This window comes from Thermobia domestica, chromosome 4 (assembly GCF_964235325.1).
Source record: "Thermobia domestica chromosome 4, izTheDome1.hap1.1, whole genome shotgun sequence".
In the NCBI taxonomy this organism is placed as follows: domain Eukaryota; kingdom Metazoa; phylum Arthropoda; class Insecta; order Zygentoma; family Lepismatidae; genus Thermobia; species Thermobia domestica.
The window spans coordinates 248,995,360-249,013,796 of NC_137457.1; positions in this window are offsets into that span (position 1 = coordinate 248,995,360).

Sequence of the window (18,437 nt, forward strand, 5' to 3'; positions counted from 1 at the left end):
GAGAAAAGATTGTATTCAAAGGAATGGAAGTGAAAACGACGGAAAAAATAAATTTTGCTGCGGACTAAATTAATCTTGGAGCATCTAGATACTCTATTAGAATTGTGAACTGCATTTTCCCAATTTACTGCAGATTCAAGGATCATTCCTCACTGCGCATCCAGACGTCCATTTGTCTGTTAAGGGATTGCAGATCCCATCGAACCGAAGTTCCACAGTTTTGTACCCGTGCCAAAAATATTCTCTCTCTCTCTCTCTCTCTCTCTCTCTCTCGTAACTCTGGGATCTGCACAAAGAACTTTGTTACTTCACTTTAACTCTTCCCCCCCTTTTTTTAGTGCTGTTCAGGATTTTCAACTAGGATTTGGAAAGTTGGGGGAGGTATCTATTAGTATCCCTTGGGGATGAGGGTGTTGTAACAACTTTTCACTTAGCTGAATACATTACAAGTTGCAACATTAGTATTTTCAAAGTATCTACATGGGAGTACGTGCTCTTGTACATATGATTAGTTTCTATGCGTGGTCAAAGGATCATTTACCGTTGAAAGCATTTTTTTTTCTTTCAGGATTTAGGAATTAGATTCCTGGTCTTTCGGCATCTATGGCCATGTTAGCCCCTCACGTATGAGCGATCACACTATCCGAGGGAAGGAAGGAAGGAAGGAAGGAAGCGGCCTGTGACCTATGTTAGGTACCATCCCAAGGGCCGGATTTAGCATTTTGGCGCCCCTAGGCCCAATAATTTTTTTTCCGCTCCCTGGTTAAAGTTACTTTCTTAAATACCTTTATTAAAAAATTACCGCCAGTTCTCCCGTGTTTGAGATCAATGTTGTAACGAAGTTGATGCATAGTGTTGAAAAATAGTTTAACTTTACAAACAATTATTTGTTCCAATGAACTTCAAAATCAGAATGCTTTATTAGCCTGATTTTTTTTAATCAATTCAAAAAATGTTAAGTTATGGCTATTTATTTTTATTTCTAGATATTTTTTTAATTTTTTTCTCTCGGCCGTGCGCCCCCTAGGAGCTTGCGCCCATAGGCCCGGGCCTACCGGGCCTATTGGGAAATCCGGCCCTGACCATCCCGGTATTTGCTGGATGTGAATGAAGAAAACCCAGGAAAACCTCATTCAGAATGACTGGCCTGTAAAAGCTTTTCCACTCTTTCAACCTAGTGTTTTTTTTTTTTTTTTTTAATTTTACGTATGACAATTACACCCTTTAAGCTAAAGGAAACGGATAATTGATGAAAGTGAAAGATTATAAAAGAATTAGTTTAGTGAAAATGTGGGAGGAAACGGGGGAAATCTCGAGAAAATCTACGGACACGATGTTGTCCACCACAACTCATATGGATCTGGACTCGAAACAGGGATTCCTTGCATCAGAACTTAAGCACTCTACCACTAGGGTGCCACCTGTCCCAATTTTGGAGAAAATATCTTTGCTTCCCAACGTGGCTCTACCTCGACTTTCATATTTACTAATCAAGCTGGAATTTAGTTTTCACATCCTAATACAAAGCCTTCAAAATATAAGAGAAAACATCACAATAGCGGCAAGCAGGTAGCCATGTGTCTGGTTACAAAAAGTCTAATCTTACTTTGTAATTGGTGAAGATCGACTTCTCAAGACAGCAACAAGTAACCAGAAATATACATTTAGAGGGAAGCAGCACATGTAAACCTGAGAGAGGATGCAGCTGGAATAATAAAACAATATGACGCACTGGGACTACAACAAAAAATCTATTAAAATATTGGGATACCAGTCATTTATTTCTCTTCTTTACTTTGCATGTTTTTAGATACGTAACATATAGGCCTATTCGTAGCCTACATACTATTAACGTTTTCTACATTTTATTATATATTTTATAGGTCTCTAAGATTTAAATTGTCTCGCTTTTATTTTATCTAATAGATATATATTTGATTCGATTTTGACTATTAAAAAAACATATACAATACATTATTACGGAAAAAGAAACGCTGACACATCTCCCTCACCTTACGAATAGCTACATGAAATGTCCATACATTTTGCTTTTGAAAGGTGGCAACCTTATCTAGCCCTATGACCTTATCTATCTGGGGGTGAATCACTGTGTCTTCTGTGACACACAAGGAATTTAGTCATGTGTGGCAGAGATGTATTTCTGTGGGTCAAATTTTGAACATGGAACCGAAGGTGGTCAACCGTAAGTGATCCGCTTCTGTCACATATCTAATTATTCTCAAATATCATATTCTCAAATAATACCTAATTCGACCAATTATTTCATAATCATCCACTTTCTAAAAAAAAAAAAAACGACTTATGTACCCTTTGTTGAATTAATCACCAAAGCAAACTGAACGTCTGATTTGCACTATTTTAAGATAATAGTCATAAAAAGCTAGTTCTAAAATATGTATCTCTATCCATGTCTTAGTATTCTACCCGAAGGAGATTCTAACCTACTTACTCTAAGGTAGCTAGTCAGAGGGTCACTAAGCTAGTAAAGAAGAGCTAGGGACTCCAGTTCTTTCCTATGTGGTGCAAGGAGTACTATAAAAAACAAATTAAAGAGCTCAGTTAGAGGGATAGGTTCAGAATTAAGTCTGTAGTTAAAAATCTTTCAGTTCAACATTCATAATATGCCCTTTAGGCTGAGAAAGACAATGATTGAGGCAAAATAATGATAATGGAAGAATTGCTGGAATGAGAACGTGGAAGGAAACGGGAGAACCCCAAGAAAACCCACGGATATTATGTTGTCCACCACATACTTACTTGACCGGGGATCTGTAGTTGGACAGTGGGCAGTGTCGTCTTGAGCCTTCCCTACGACCAGCCTTACCTATTCCTGGAATTCGTGTGTCATATTTCCTTGCAAGCAAGAAAGGGAAAATAAGTTCAGATTTGGTTTTACGACGAAATGGAGAAACCACATTAAAAACTTTAGTAGTTGTAGTCCATTGTTTCTCTGAGATATATATATATATATGTTTGTAAAGTAAAACCTGTCAACTTGGCCACCTCTATAAGTTGGCCACCTGTTTATCTTGACCTGGTTTGTCTTGAACCTGCATTTTCCCATAAGATATCCGTTACTTATTAGCTACTCTGTAAGTTGGTCACCTGTCTATCTTGGAAGCTGGCCGCATTGAAGCAGTGTTTACCCTATGATGATAATGATAAATTTACCTGCGTATCTTGGTCACGCAAAATACCGTTTTATTATTTTTCTTAACTCTTTCGTATTCTCATATGAGAGGCAGATGTTCTGTGACTGGAGACAAAGAAGCATGAATTCCCTCGATTTGTTGTTGGAAGTCAATAGCCGGTACACTACCCTGATAACGGGGTGATGAAGGAGATGTGAATAAGAAAAAACACGTAGAGGAATTCAGGTAATGGTTGTATGTATTTGTTTACCCTGTCTGTTTTGGTAAAACAATGAGCGATATCGGCTTTCTTTCATCACTGGGGAGCCTTAGCAATTCCGGAAAATTTTCAAAATTAAAGCTAACTATCTCAATTGTCAACTATTGGCACCTGACGGCTTGTCGAAAGGTAGTGGAGGTTTTGAGATATGAATTCCCTTAAGATTTTTCTCAAAACATCTTTTGCTCCGAGGGAAACACTTGAAGCTCATTAACAAGAGGTACTTAATTACAAAATTAGATTGTGCATATGGGCCAACAAGAATAAAAGGAATACTGTACATTATTTAAAAGTAGTTGTCGTGACATTGCGTATTAAAATTTTATAATCAAGTAATACTAAATATCCTATTCTTAAAATATACCAATCTCATTTATTTTCTGTAACTTGGCCACCTGTCTAAGTTGGTCACTTTTTAATGGAACCGATGGTGGCTAACATAGACAGGTTTCACTGTATATGAATGTATATATTAAGTTGGTCGCTAAGTTATCGTGGAAGTTTATGTAGTTATTGAGTTGACAACGATTTCCTACATCGCTGAAAGAGGGATCCATGTAGTCATTTCATGATTTAGTAAATTCAAGTGTTTTGTCGCTAACTGTGCTAACCTGGCTGCTCTAATATTTCCTTTCCTTTTTCATGAAACTTCCAAATCGTTTTGTTTTCTGCAGACAACCATACTTTATCTTCACTTAATAGAATTTTGTAATCAATTTTCAGAATTTGTTAAAATCACATTAAACTGCTCTAGTTTTGAATACATTTCAAATGCTTCTGTTTATATGTAGTTTAATTAGTGATTTTTGGGGGCAGTAGCTTCGCGTTCAGCAGTGAGGCTATATGAGATGTGGGCCTACAGTCTAATGTGAGATCCGAACCACATGATCTCTTGCTGGAAATTGATCATAGCTAATTAAGGAAAATAATTTTTCATAATGACAATATTTATGTATATAGAAATAATTAATGTAAAGTGATCTCAAATTATCTTCCCTCTCCAAAATTATCTCGGCCTCCTATCTTCCTTTTCTGGATACGGATCCTAATGTGGCTTACTACGTAAAAAAAAAAAAAAAAAGAAAAGTCAACTGTTTAGCTACTATATCTTTTACAGAGGTAGTGATTTGTATGCGTCCATTTAATATTCGTCTGATTCAATGAGCAATAACTGCACTGAGAAAAAAATAGGTGGCGTACTTAAAAAGAGAGGTTACATGCGTAATTCCTGTAGTTTTTGGACTTAACGTACAGCAGACGTATAACTGAAAACGCATGTTTTATAATACTTTCTGTATAAGTGTTCCATCTATACGTACTTTCCGTATGAAACAATGTAGACAGTCAGGATCTCACATACAAATGGACGTATATAACATATAGCTGACGAAGGTAACATAAGTTTATGCATGTGATATACGGAAAACTGTTAGATGTCAGACATCCTGCAACGGCATAATGTAACATCTAAGAACAGCATATAGCATACGGATAACGTACGCTCCGTACTGATTTCTATAGTAAGCAAGAGGATACCGTATATTTGTACAATATACCGCTGTCCAGAGAACGAATTTTTCCCTGTGTGGGTCGCGCGCGTCTACGATGTACGAGAACCCAGGTTTTATTCCCAGTGGGAGAGCTTTAGAAAAATTGTACCCATTCCTTTAATTCCTTAAACTGTAAATCCACGTCACATATAGCCGAGGTACTGAAAACGGGCATTAAACTGCAACAAACAACACCAAGGGGCAATGGGGGAAAAATTGTCAGATTTGGCAGCCCTGAAAAGAAATAAGATACACAAAACAATTACTATATCAACATTAAGACACTAAGTCAATTTAAATGCCCATGAAAATGTCGAAGTACGTATAAATAAAAAAAAAAAAAACAAACGATACAAAATCCGATCAGAAATGTTTTATGGTCGCCATTCATTTAATAAAACCGCTGTTCATAAAACTATTCTAAAAAAAAAAAAGCATAACAAAAGGATAAAAGGAGTAAAGCTAGGTTGCCTACATCTCGTTGGTGCAGGCGCTCTGTCCCCCTCTTTTAATCGTGGAAGCTTTCCAGTCTACGGAAGGTTTATTGATCTCCACGCCAGCTTACTCAGCTGGTAAGGTCACTGTACTCAGATCGCCCGTAAAATATTGTATGAAAAAAAGGGGGCACGGTACCAAAAAAAAAAAAAAAAAAAAAAAAAACTGTAATATATACATGTTCTTGAGAAATAAGAAAAAAACGTGATATACATTTACAGATATGTATATGAAAAAAGTCTCTGATTTTCCCCTTATACCTAGTTTCAATTATTTTACTTTTTTTATCTCAGTGAATATTCTATCCTAATTATAAAAGGAAAGCAGGCCTATGCCAGTTTGCACGTCACGCTATTCTGAAATGGTATTCAACCTTAAGAGATGTGTAATGTTGGTTGCAGAAACACAAGGGACACAATGAGAATTCCTTATAATAAACGGCAAACGTCTTACTGCGTTACGCTAATTCCTAATAATAAACAGTCACGCAAATAGATATCACTACGTGCGCAATCACTTGTATGTCTGACGCTAATAGGTGTCACTACTGTGAAAGTGTTGTACATAACTAAGTCTTTGAATAATTGCAAAATAAATTACGTGTAGAGTTTGAGTGGTTGGTGAGCACACTACAAAAAATAGTTATATGTAAGCAAACTAGATCTTTTAATTGAACAAGATTTTAATCTTTAAACAGAGGGTGAAGATTACGGTTGAAGCATTAGTAGCTATTTACCAGTTTCTGCATGACCTTTTCTTTTAGCGAAAAAAACATAATCAGTATTGGAAATCCTCATATGGGAACTTGAAAAATAAATTAAAACTTGAATTTTCGAGTTTTCACTTAATTCCGACGAGAAATAAGTAAGTGCCCTATATGACACACTTACAACTCATAAAGAACATGTCAGATGACACCAAAATCTCTTATTCATACACGTCAATATCTCACACAACAGACAAAACAGTCATTTGATGCCTTTGATAAAGCACAAAAAAGCTAAAGTGAAAAAAAGGTCTGTGCCATATATAGCACGGCATGTGGTAAGGGGTTAATAAAAATGAGACACCATTAGCATAGGTCATGTTAAAGGCTTATAGGTACGTAGGTAATTTATTCAGTTCAAAATCTTTTGTCGTTGCGAATTCTGTCGAGGAATTTGAAGCTTATAATATATAAAAATATAATCATGCCTGTTGTGCTGTATGGTTGCGAAACATGGTCGCTTACTCTAAGGAAAGAACGCAGACTGAAAGTATTCGAGAAAAAGATCCTACGACGAATATTCAGACCGAAGAGGAACAGAATTGGAGAAGGGTGGAAATTTCATAACGACGAATTACATAATATATACCGTTTACCAAACATTGTTAGGGTCATATGGGCAGGTTGTGTAGCCAGAATGGAAAAAAGTAGGACGGTTTCAAAATTTTAACTGGAATTCCAATCAGAAAACGACCATTAGGAAGACCTAGGCGCAGATGGGAGAACAATATTAAGATGGGTCTCGCAAAAATAAGAATACAAAGTATAGACTGGATCCAGTTGGCTAAGGACAGAAATCAGTGGAGAGTTTTTGTGAGCGCGACATTAAACCTTCGGGTTCCATAGGTCATAGAGTTAGGTAGGTAGGTCGGTAATACAAGATAGAAATGTGCGATTTCAGAATAATTCTATTAATTGAATTGGCTAAATACAAGATTTGAACTGCTTTGTATCCGATTCGAGGCAAGTACATCCCCACCGGAAATCGAACCAGGGTGCTATGTAGTTCAAATATATATATAGTTCTAACTTCTTTCAAAACACACTGTCTCCTTTACGAAATGAGTACTTACAAATTCTATTTGGCCAGTGAGCTGTTACGACTTTTATCACTCCAGAATTGATGCATGAAAGACTCTGGATGAATCTTACTCTGTTTCTCATAATAAATGTTATTGTTGGAATCTGTTGATTGCACATGCTATGAAAAATGTATAGTTTCGATCCACTCTTCTCATACCACAAATCAATATTCCTAGAAGCTGTGTGGGTTAACCCCTTACCGCATACCGTGCCATATATGCACATTCCCTTTTTTCACTTTAGCTTTTGTGTAATGTGTCAAAGGCGCCAAATGATTGTTTCATCTGCTGTGTGAGATATTGAGGTGTATGAATAAGAGATTTTGGTGTCATCTGGCGTGTTCTTTCTGAGTTGTATTAGGCGGGGAAACGTTGGCATGTGTTTTTTGTGAAGCAGTAGATTTTTATCAGTGAAAGTAATTTTTTTAGAAACACTGTGCGCACTTTTCCAAACAAAAAATATTACATTCAAGATAAGTACTTTGAGATGTATTTCCAACAATACAATCTTCATTTTGTATGTTCGTATTGGAGGAATGTAGAGAAAAACGTATGTGCCATATATGTCACACCATGCATTTACAGGTACTTTTATGTTCTTGAAGTGCGGAAGTGACAACTACTATAATCATTCTGCAATTGTTACAACAATGGATCCAGGGATTTTTTTAGCTATTAGAGAAGTTCCAAATGGTGAAAACAATGAATTATCAGATTTATCAGAAGTGAATCAGCACTAGATCCAAGAAATACCAATATTTTGTCATCGGACTTGGATGAAGATTCTGTTGCTCCTTCCACTGAGAGGATCGTCATACCCAATTCTGACGATGCAATAAATTCAGATGCTGATGATGTCCCTCTCTGTCTCATCAATAATTCTCAGAATAAGAGGTCTACATCATCGATTGATTTGAAAAACATCAAGCGGAGACCTAGAAACATGGAAAAGTCCCAAGAAGATGTAAAATTTCAAGGACCTCAGAACTTACCTGAAGAAATAAAACAGCTATAAACGCCTATTGAATATTTCAAGTACTTTTTCATTGATGAGATTACTCATTACGCAGTTGAACAGTCAAAGTTATATTCAACGTAAGTTCGGCTAACAAATGACTACAAATAAACTTGAACAGCTTATTGCGTGGTTTTCTACATACCATTTATTAAACTCGCAGCTACCAGACATTACTGGAACGGAAGGCTTGGTCATGATGCGGTAAATCAAGCGATGAGTTGTCATCGGTTTGAAGAGATCAAACAATTTATTCACTTCAATGCCAATGCATCTTTTATTCCTGCAGGAGAACTTGCCCATTGCATACTTTATTAGGCCTTTTCTTGAACAGATTCGAGAACGTCTGAGAGAAGTCTCCAAAGAAGAATTCTTGGCAGTGAATGAACAAATCACTCCCATAAAGTGTAGATCATCGATAAAACAATATAACGCAAAGAAACCTCATAAATGGGGTTATAAAGCATTTGTTCTGGGTGAAATTTTAGGTTTCAGTTATGTTTTCGAAATATTTACTGGGACTTAAAGTAATGTTGTTCCTACTGCAGCTCCAGACTCAGGCGATAGTAGTAGCGTTGATGTTTGGTTGACTCAGTCTGTACCTCGAAATATAATCCACAAAATATTCTTCGAAATTGGTTTACAAGTGTACCTTTAAAATTGTATCCCTGTGTAGTTCTAGAAAAGTTTACCTTACTGCATAGTGTGCCATATATGGCACATACTTATATCTGGATCGTTTCACGATTAGGGGCAAGTTTCATGTCCCGTGTTAAAATGTCCTTTTCTAAACAGAAATACGATTTTGTGTTTGTGGACATAAGTAGCTAGTGTCACACTAATGTACTGTCAATACGTAACTTTGAATTATTTATTTTTGTTTTTTTAAAAAATGATTATTTTATTCGTAAATGTCACTACCATAACGTGTCCCCAGCAACAGGTACGTGAACATTCATGGTATTTTCTGGTATATACAAGTGCAAAACTGTATTTGTTTATTTGGCCGCCTAGAGAACTTGAGCCCATTTATATAAATAAATAACAGTATTTTCCTTTTCTTTTCTTTTAAGGTTACATTTTGGTGATGAAAGCTGTGTCCCTAGCTTTTAGTGTCAGTACCGTCACTACTTACGTTTTTGTTCTTAAATGCTTTCGATTTGGCAATATTGCATCCGAAACAAATGCGCAGCGTAATTCGCATCCCTTGCATGTGCGGGAGGCACATGGGATCCAACGCACGGCGGTCTGATGATTTTTATCGTTGCTTTTGTCTGTAAGTGAGTCGAGTTGTTTTCTCATTGTCATTACCATAACACAGTTTTATGCTATAAATATAATATATAATTGAATGATGTAACGTCTGTTTTGTAATCCTTATGGATCAGGTCCTTGGTGAATTCATTTCGACTTCCCACCTATGCAAGGTTTTCTAGAAATTTCTGTAATGCAAAGAAACGTCATTCCCACAACGGTCCTTACCGTTACGTCACATGTTGTTGCGGAAATGACTTGTTGTTTTGGTGGTGACAATCAGAAGGCTATGCTGTATTTAAAATATGAAAAACAATACAAAACGTGCTGTACTGTTATTTTGCATGTAAATTTAACAAATAGAAATAATTCAGTTATCAGCTTGAATCATCAGCATTCATAATCGATTTTGATGATGATGACAAAAAACTTTTTACAATCTTGATTTTGTATCAATTTTGAACCAAGAAAATGATATGCATGCAATATTTTGAAAATCAAAATTCAACATCAATGACAACGCATATTTTTTTCAAAATAAATTGCGAAAACACGTAAATTGTTACGGCATGTGCTGTAGAACTTTCGTTTTAATGTTCAGTTAAAAGTGTTAAAGATTTTTCGTATGTATTTATCTTAAAGATTTTTTTTTTTTTTTAAATTTGTATCATTCCATTTGTATGTTTATTTATCCCACAGCAAAATGCGCTTGCAAAATGCATTCCAATTTACAGTTCAAAGCAGATAAATTGAAACTTTGTAAAGTGGTTCATACAAATAATCTACATGAACCTGCTTAAACTTTATGTTGTAATCCCAAAAACAATTCTGTTCATACCGAGAATGTTTGAAGTGTAAAAGCAAGTCGCTTGGATATGACAATTCCAAATCCACAGGAGCAGACTTTTTGGTATTGTTGGAACAATAAAAAAGAAAAAAGAACGAAGTACAATACGAACGGCACATCCAACACAATTATAGTACGAGTTACAGAAAAAAAGGTAAGAGGTTTGGCGACAGACTTAGCACGTGCGTTTGAAAACGATATCTGCCTTTTCTTAGACACAATTGCAACGTATATCATCAGTATTACTTAGTAAAGACACTTAAACAGACACTTACACAGAAAAAAAAAATGTGTACTCTACGTTGATTTTTCGAAGAACTATCAGTGTGAGTGTTCTCAAGAAATACAGCAGATGTATTTCGGTGCTTCTCGCAAGACAAGCTGACATATTAGTTTCGCATGGACACGACTTAACCGATGTAAAAGCAATGTTCAATATGTTAAATAGGTCTGAAACTTCAAACATTAAGTTCTTTTACATTGACACTTCTGCAATTTCGGCTGTTGATTTCTTAGTACCTAACAACTTGCCAAAAATACCAGATTTGATGAAAGTGCACCAAGCAGTCTCAGAGAGGAAGGGTTTTTTGAATGTAAGAATTTCTTTCCGATCAGATCAACAGTGTGCAATTGTTTTAGGCCCAAAAAAGTGGACATGACAAATCTGTAAAAGTTGCATTGTCAGAAAAAAACGACATGAATAGTTTGTGAATATTGTTAGAAATGAAGGTTATTTGAATGCGGGAATACTTTCGTTAAACAGATCAGCAGTACAAAAAATAACATAAGTACATAATTATCTTTTCTGTTGATCTGAAACAATTGCATAGTGTTCATCTGCTTTATCAGCAGCAAATTATGTTTTTTTTTTAGTCTTTTTATGCGAACTGTATTATTCTCAAACTGATGGCAATATTCACACACTATATTATTGTGTGTATTAATATTGTATTATATTTTGTCATTGCACTAGCAATAAGAACTTACTGTGTAGAGCATTAGTATTCATACGGGTTTTGTGCAGAAATTACATAAAACACAAATAAAATTTACTACAATATCTTTATATTTTGTTAGAAGAGTAAAAAATGTTTGACTAGTGAACAAATATACAATATGAGTTCCAAATTGTATTAGTGGGGTTCACCATTTTTGAACCAGATCACTGATATAGTAGAATTATATTAATGTGTTAGTGTATTCTGTCAAATATTTTACAATAATTGCATCATGTGTGTAATAAGTCATTTCCATTACATTTTTGTCGTTACCGTCACGATAATGTATTTTTTTGTTTCAATAAAATACTAAAAATTACTAATACTTTTATATTTTTACACCTCCGTTTGTCAATTTGTAACATAATACTGCCTTTTCAACAGATAAAATACAGAATAAAACGAAAATTTGGATGATGATGACAAATTAATCTAACGCGTTTGGATACTTTGTCACGTACCTCAGAAAATATAAACGTTCCTGCGCTGCCGTGGACAAGGTGACATTGCCACTTTATATATAGGGCATATTTAGGAAAAAAAAAAGCATTGAACTCCAAAAGTTTTTTTTTTTTTCAGATTTTGCACCTTCAAACTTGCCCCTAATCGTGAAACCCTAAATCTCGTCGCAATTAAGTGAAAAATCTAAAATTCAAATTTTAATTCATTTATCAAGTTCCCATGTGAGGATTTTCAATACTGATGATTTTTTTTCGCTAAAATCAAAAAATCATGCGGAAAGGGGTTAAGTAAGTCACCATGAATTTCTACAATATTGTTAGCATTTACAAAAAAAAAAAAAAAAAAAAAAAAAAAAGTCCAAAGACTATTTATATATGAACGGCTCAGGCAAACATAATGGTACGCGCCACTTCCAGTGAAATAGAGATATTAGTTAGAATGGGTTGTCATCAAATCACAGAAGAGTATGTAAATAGTTTTATTAAGGAAATGTGCCGGCAGATAGCAGGGGAAAATTGCTTGGCATGTATCATTGCATTGAATTGCATTAAAATGTTGAATTTTCTTTTCCAGTTTATTCGAAAGTTATAAAAATGTGAGGTAATATTATGTTCATCCCAGCCGCTTATATATATCAATTGATGTATCGTATTAAACAAAATGAAATGGGTACGTATAAATAAATTCTAATGTGTAATTTTTGAGAAAATCGAAAAAAAAAATATTTTTATAAACCTAAAAGTTGATGTTGCAGAATATTTACACCACCTAAAGATGTTAGTACACGGTATGGTAAATGACATATAGTACAAAATTACTATTAACTCCTAAATTTACTAACTGTAATAATGTAATATTCGATAGAGTAACGGCAACGGTCAATTACCTTCTTTTATTATAACAGAGGTTTATATAGTTTGACGGAAGATTACAAATAAGTAAGCTCCTGAAAGTTCTTTTCTCTATAATTGGATCTCCTTCCCATTGCAACTCAGAGGTTTAAGATTTGTTGTTCCCGTTGATGTTTTTGCCTCAAAGTGTCCGTTTATAAAACCATCCTGTGGAGGGGTTGAAGGGGTTCTCTTCGTATTTCTCCGCGTCTTCTTCGTGTTCAATCGGTGTGACGGCATGCGTCCGCTGCTTACTGGTGCTTTAGCCCAAGCATGTGGTTTTATTTACTAATATGAAGGGAGGTTTCAATGTTCTCGATAGATGAGACATTACCAATTGATAGGTCAGAACGAGCGAAACATAATGAGATGCTGGGAGTAAACTCTCGTTAGTAGTTTTCGAGAAAAACGAATTTTTCTGGCGCTAACAAGCATGTTCTTCTTGCCGATAATAATTGATATTTTTTTGTTGGAATAAACTATTTATTATAGTACCGTATATGAAAAAAATATACTGTCAAATAGCAACGTTGACACACTTACTTTTAACAATGACGCACGATATTTCTAACAGTGATGTGCATACCTCTAACAGTGACTGAGATATTTCTAACAGTGATGCTCATACGCCTAACAATTACTGATCTCTAACAGTGACGCGCATACCCTTAACAGTGATGAGATATTCTTAGCAGTGATGCGTATACCCCTAATAGTGACTGAGATATTGTTAACAGTGAGAACCATACAAGAGTAACAATGACTGAGATATTCCTAACAATGACGCGCATACATCTAACAGTAACTGAGATATTCTTAACAATGACTCTCATACTACTTGTGAGCACGAAATCGAAATTCTCTTTTACTACTTTATTTATTTGTTGTTGCTTTGTTCTGATGCGTACAAGTATATGCTAAAAAAAGAAAAGAGAAGGAAGAAAGACAAATATTTATCTGTCGCAAATGTTTAGATAAATCAGAGAAACAAAACTCAGTATTAGGAAAATCAAGATACATAGGCTATTAGAAAAACGAAATTCCGTATTTTAAAAAGTAAAGCTCCGTATTTGAAAAAAAAAAATCAAATTGTATATTAAGAATTTAAATTTAGAATATAGTACATGCATTTTCTTCGCTGTATCACTTTCCATTCCTAGGTTTCTTTCCCGTGAGTAGGAAATCTTACAAGAGATGAAAATACGAAACGCTTATTCACATTACAGGTGCTTCAGTACATGTGACGATTACACAAAACATAATGAAACACAGTTATAGTGTATTCCTTTTGATTTCAGTTCTCTAACTTAGCGAAAAGAAAAAAAATCTTACGTGTAAGAAGATGTTAATACGAAACAAACAAACAAAGAAACAAAAATGATTTTGAATTTGAGGATGATTAGACCAAAAAATAGTGTTGAGTTGTGGTCAATTGAAGTTGAATAGGGTTGATGCAAGGGCGCCGATTTCTCTGTAACTTTCGAAGGGCCCTTGTATCAACAAATGTAAAAATGAAATGAAATCTTTAAGTTTTATGTCCCACGGTTATGCCGGTTAGGCTAAAGGAGACGGTGATTATGAGAGATGAGTGAAATGGTGGAATGAAGAAAGTGGGAGGAAACGGGAAAACCCCGAGAAAACCCACGAGCACGGTGTTCGTCCACCACAAAGTTCACTTGGCGGAGGCTGGGATCGAACCCGGGACCCCAAGCACGAGGTGAACGCTCTACCACTGAGCCACCGCGCCCCCCATCAACAAATGTATGTAACAATAAAAAATGCATATAAAATACATATTCATAAAAATACATGGGGCCTACGTGAACTCCCCCCCCCCAGGATCGGCGCCCTGGGATTGATAATAGTCCACAAGCTGATAAGTAGAGCAGAGTTCATCTTCAGTCTCAATCATCCAGTTTTAAATCTTAATTAATTTCCACGTAGATACCATTAGATGTACAATATGATGATGATGTTCGACTGCAAACTCATTCACCTTTAATATTTACTAATAGAGCATGAGTTGAGGAAGGTTGAAAAACTTACACACGATGTAAGACTAACGTATCATGACAGAGTTTCTTAAACATTTTTTTAGGGGAAGACTACTTACTTATTTCCAGAATGTTGTCCCTTTTGATAGTAAATTTATCTTTTTCTTCCTGTTTTAACTAGTTCTTTAAAGCATATTGTAAAATTTTGTCTCTTTAGAATAGTGCTAAAAAGTGATACGCGGGAAATTATGGACTTGCCCGTCATCTTGTACTATAAAAATTCCTCTTATACACAGTAGTAATAATAACTTCAGTTCAAATATAAGTTCCTCTCGAATATTTGGTGGTTTGTTGGTAACTTGTAAGAACCCAAAGACCAAGTGTCCTAGACTGACAGGATCCAAGGCTCTTTGGGGCTAAGGAGTATATGAGGCCTCTCAGAGGCCAGATGTCCTAGAGAGGAGGGTAAAATTTGAAGACCAGGCGTCCTAGAGAGTGATAAATATAAAGGAACTCTCAGAAACCAGGCATCCTAGAGAGTAGTAAAGATAAATGAGCTCTCAGAAACTAGGTGTCCTAGATAGTGGTAAGGATAAAGGAGCTCTCAGAGACCAGGCGTCCTAGAAGTGGTAAGGATGAAGGAGCTCTCAGAGGCTAGGCATCCTAGAAGTGGTAAGGATGAAAAAGCTCTCAGAGACCAGGCGTCCTAGAAGTGGTAAGGATAAAGGAGCCGTCAGAGGCCAGGCGTCCTAGAAGTGGTAAGGATAGAGGAGCTCTCAGAAACCAGGCGTGGTAGAAGTGGTAAGGATGAAAAAGTTCTCAGAGACCAAGCGTCCTAGAAGTGGTAAGAATAAATAGTGTTGACACGAGACGAGACGAGACTTCAGGCTGTCTCGTCTCGTCTCATGCAAAGCATGTCTCGTCTCGTGTCTCGTCTCGAAAAAATGTGCTCGTCCCGTCGTGTGTCTCATCTCGAGAGCTTCTGTCTCGTCTCGTCTCGTCTCGTTTGTCTCGTTTTGTCTCGTCTTGTCTCGTAAAAAATATAGCAGCATACCATGGGAACGAAAGTAAAATGTAGCAGGCTGCACCATGCTAATCAAGATACAACTAACAAGGGAAGAGAGGGAGATTATATATCAAAGTGGAAGATGGTTTCTATACCAATCGAAAGCACTAATGACGCCTATTACGAAACTGTAGTAAAAATTTTCCCAATGCATATACTGTGCGAGTTATATGAATATACAGGGTGTCCAGAAAATCCGTTTCCACCCCTTGAAATCGCAAACGATGAGACAGATGCCAAAACTGGAAAACACGTTTTTGATCATTATAAAAGTACAACGTATCAAAGCAAACATTGTTGTCCCAGGGCCACCCGCAGAGTCCCAAGCGAGGTCCAACTCAAAAATTACAAAAGGTAACGGGGTCAAGTAGCATATCGTTCGAAACTTCTTGGGAAATGAAAGAAGACGGAACAAGTCTCAATACTCTAAAACTACCTTGTGCAAAATGGCGGCCGGTCAAACTGTCAGCAAAAACGTCATTGTAAAGTCGATGGTCACCCCCCAAAAAATCCTGAAACGGTGAGGCAGGTGTCAAAACAGGAAAATATGTGTGTCATCATTTCAAAAGTACAATGATTGGAAGTAAAAATATTTGTCTCAGGGTCCTCCACAATGTCCCAGGCGGGTCATACTCAAATTGTTCAAATGGCAAGGGAGGTCAAGTAGCACATCGTTTAAAGCTGTTATTAAATGAAAGCAGATAGAACAAGTATGGACGCTCTACGATAATATTGTGCAAACATCTTGCATTTTAGTTGTTCTTTCTGTAACCGGGTTTTAGTTTATTTTCACTTTAATTCTTGTACTCAACGGAAAGAAAGGAAATGCCCCTACTGTGAGATTCTGCTCTTTGAGCCCAGTAATATCTAAATAAATAAAAAATATAATAAAATAAAAGCAAATTAAGACATAAAGAAAAGAAACGATAACATTTGACATCTTTGAGCATAGAACTGACTAGCTAACATATTATGTACTTCCACGAACATAAATAAGTAGAGGTTGGAGCCATCAGAAGTAAAGACTCTTACCTCTACTTATTTATGTTTATGACTGCACAACAGTGGTACTTATGCTCGTTATCTGGTTTATCAATTATAAAATGATTCAAACGAAAGAATTCCTTGCACCAGGAAGAGTAAATACGTACAAATGTCTCAGAATGAAAACAAGTGCCGATTGCAAAATGGAAAGTGAACGTGCTCAGAAAATCGAAATGAAGATGTACATTTTGACCGGCCGCCATTTTACAGAGGGTAATTTTAGAGAATCGAGACTTGTTCCGTGTTCTTTTATTTCTCAACAGCTTTATTTGACCATATTTGCCATTTCAAAATTTTGAGTAGGATCCCGTCTGGAACCTTGTGGAGGACCCTGGGACAAACATTTTTACTTTCAATCATTGTACTTCTGAAAAGATGACACACATGTTTTTCTTTTTGGACATCTGTCTTACCGTTTCAGTTTCTTTTTCTTTCTTTGGAGGGTGGCCATAGACTCTACAATGACGTTTTTGCCCACTTGCACTATTCCAGCCTTTAGGTTTCACAGTGTTAACCCATAACAATCCAAAAACTACTTTCCATTTTAGCATATTTAGATTTGTTGCAATTATTATTATTATTTTTTTAAAAAAAAAAAGCTCGGAACCAAATAATTTTATTGAGTAATGGAAAGTATTTGATTGAAATTTTATATGTTACTGCACTAAGCTGTACTTAAAGTGCCATAGTAATGGGAGCTGAACGACACATCGAACGAAAGAATGCTTGGGGCCAGTCTTCACCTCCATGGTTCAAATCTGTTCCCATAACCGCGGGGTGTGTGCTACTATGTGGTGGTTGCCCCGTTTGTGTAACAAACTCATGACAGTACACCCAGATTAGCTAGTAGCTTAAAAAAAGTTGATTTTTGGGTAGCCATTTTGGATTAAAGTTTCTTATATTGTCGGGATCTATTCGCAATCATACAACGTACATCTTCATACCAAGCCGAGCGGTCTGCGGCGATAGACCATCGGCTTGAAGGACCCGGGTTGAGTCCCGGAAGGGTCATGTGTATGGATTTTAACATTTGTTTTTTCGTATTGTGTCAGGGGGGGGGGGAATCGTACGGGATAAAAGGATTTCAGTCTGAAAAAAATGGAGAGAATATCCTCCCCAGGACACTTTCATGGGAGTAAGGAATTAGTAAAAATATAGGATATACATTTTATATCAGGTTTAAAAATATGGTTTGGGTATCCTATTTCTTTTCTGTTAATTATGTTCTTCAATGTTCGAATTTTGATCATTCTCATGATATTTTCTGCTTTCAACGGAGTTCCATGAATATTATACCAAATGTTCTTTAAACTTATTAAGTTCGAGAGGTTTTATATGCCTGTAAGAAACAATTTCTGAAGATAATTCAGGTCCTAATGAATACTATTCACTAGGAAAGGGAAGGATTCCTCTCCTCTCAACATGGAAGCAGAGGGCAATTTCGCACTCTGGTCAGATCAAACATTTCCGCGTAACAAAACGAAAGTCCCCCTGTAAAACTTCTTTACCTAAAGTGTTATTATTATCATAAATTTGCTGAAA